General features: G+C 42.8%; 1 long non-coding RNA gene across 1 annotated transcript; it reads right to left on the bottom strand.

Annotated features, from left to right (window-relative positions):
• Window positions 1–584: 584 nt before the first annotated feature.
• On the bottom strand, window positions 585–976 carry LOC119429645. Its single transcript, XR_005187815.1, has 2 exons — window positions 731–976; window positions 585–634 (listed from the first exon to the last, which is right to left on the bottom strand). It is a non-coding gene; the product is annotated as an uncharacterized LOC119429645 (long non-coding RNA).
• Window positions 977–2,102: the final 1,126 nt, after the last annotated feature.

The following is a 2,102-nucleotide window of genomic DNA, read 5'->3' on the forward strand; positions in this document are numbered from 1 at the left end:
CCTGGGAACGCCTCAGGATTCCCCCGGAAGAGCTGGCCCAAGTGGCTGGGGAGAGGGAAGTCTGGGCCTCCCTACTTAGGCTGCTACCCCCACGACCCGACCCCGGATAAGCGGAAGAAAATGGATGGATGGATAATTCTTTTAGGTGGTCATCTTGTTAAATTTTAAAGAAATGCAGCGCCTCGTCCATCTGCACGTGCACGCTTCGTAGCACTGAGGTAGCTAAACCATTTTTGAAATTCAGATGATCTGACCATTAAAGTGCATTTTTTAAGGAATAGTTCAACTGACACACACCTTTACTATAATTTCTAGCAAACAAATAATTGTTTTTAGGTGTTAGTCTTGTTAAATTCTTGTTAAAGTCCTTCCATGCACGCTCCCGCGGCCACCATTTGGCAGCCAATTGATTTTTGGCACGACACCAGCCACATTTCCAGGTTGTCAGCGGTGACGCATAATAGATGTGACATATATGGCGAAGCGACATATTTATGGATTTTCCACTTTATTAGATAAATATGAACTGATGCGACTTATAGGGCAGTGCGACGTGTACGGCAGAAAACACGGTATAACACTTACTTTAACAGATTCAGCCCCCAGTCCAGGCCTCTCACTGACTTTGCTGTCCCTGGATCCGGAAAACAAATATGAAATGAGATGTATTTTAAAGATGTATCTTCAAAGTTTCTTTGTTTTATATTTTATTCACATTCCACACATTTACCTGGAGCTTCCGGACCAGTTGTTTTGATGATGTGACTGCTGGTGATGGTGTTTTCTTCTTTTCTGTTCTGGTGATTTGGTAGCTCCTTTGTGGTTTAGCTGTTGAAGATGAACAACACATTTAGTAACTGAAGTGTTAATTAAAGAAAATCAACTAGAGGCTGTGGTTAAATTTTTTTTATGAAGAATCCTGATTCCAACATGGACGACTGAATTGTCTAAAATCTAATGGTCCCTCAATACTTCGTGGTTCGACTTTTGCGGACTTGCTCTTCCGTGGTTTTTCAAAGTAAGATTGTGCACGACACGTGATTGTCAACTTTAATATTACTCACATGATTGGGACAGTATGATAATGTACGGTTAAAAAGTTAACAAAAAAATAAAACTTTGGACAGGTGAGGGCATTTTGTAATTTGCTCTCAATAAGCCTACAATGTATCAACACTCAAAAGGGCTACATTTCCCAGAAGCCAACAGCGCACTACCCAGAATTCCCAAGAAAGCTGTTATTTTCTGCTGTAATGGAGGGAAAGTTTCAATTCAATCCAAAAAAGTTTAGTTCTTATTTATAGAGACTTCGACACTCGGTGGATGCAGAGAGCCGTAGGAAACCGACCAGGAATTGGACCAGAACTACTTCCAGCATCATCGGTCAATCTGGGCGCTGCTTGCCGGCCCATGAGGCCTCTTGAGCGTGGAGGCGTCGTTTGGAGGTTCAGTGATTTCTCCGGTGCTCACCGGGACTTTTTTCATCCAGATTTGAACTCGATCGGGACGACCGTGTGGTTTTGTTTTCAGTACGTAGTTACTGTGCAGTACATATATTATGTTGTGAAAATGATGTAGGTTTAAGAGTTTAGAACATTGCAAGAGTGTGGGCAGGGTTTCTAAAGCCTGGGACGTAACCTCCGTGATAAGCGAGGGACTACTGTAACATAATGTTGAGGAACGCAAAAGGCAGAACCCTGATGAGTGGAGGTGCAGTGCCCACGCACGCACACACACACAAAATGGCTGAGCGACAAACAACGGTCACCCTCTGCACTGACAGCAAGCACTTTGAGGTATTTTAACTTCCATCATGTTGAAGGGGGATCTACGACCTGGACAAGAGCTACACTGTATGCAAGTTGTGTGAAACTACAACATTTTGGAAACACGAGTAACCATATTACACCAGATGGTTGCAAACGGTTGGCTGCCACCGTTAAAATGAAGAGTCAAGAGTGAGTGATGTCAAATATTCCACCTATTTCAACCTTTTTGCAAAGGATTTGAATTTGTATTTATTTGTTGAAAACCAGAGCTTTCTGTTGTTGTTTGTTCCGTGTGCTGAGGTCCACAAGCATTTCTGCATGAGCTGCTACTAA

Source organism: Nematolebias whitei, unplaced genomic scaffold (genome assembly GCF_014905685.2).
Source record: "Nematolebias whitei isolate Nwh7 unplaced genomic scaffold, NemWhi1 Nwh_scaf_4483, whole genome shotgun sequence".
NCBI lineage: Eukaryota > Metazoa > Chordata > Actinopteri > Cyprinodontiformes > Rivulidae > Nematolebias > Nematolebias whitei.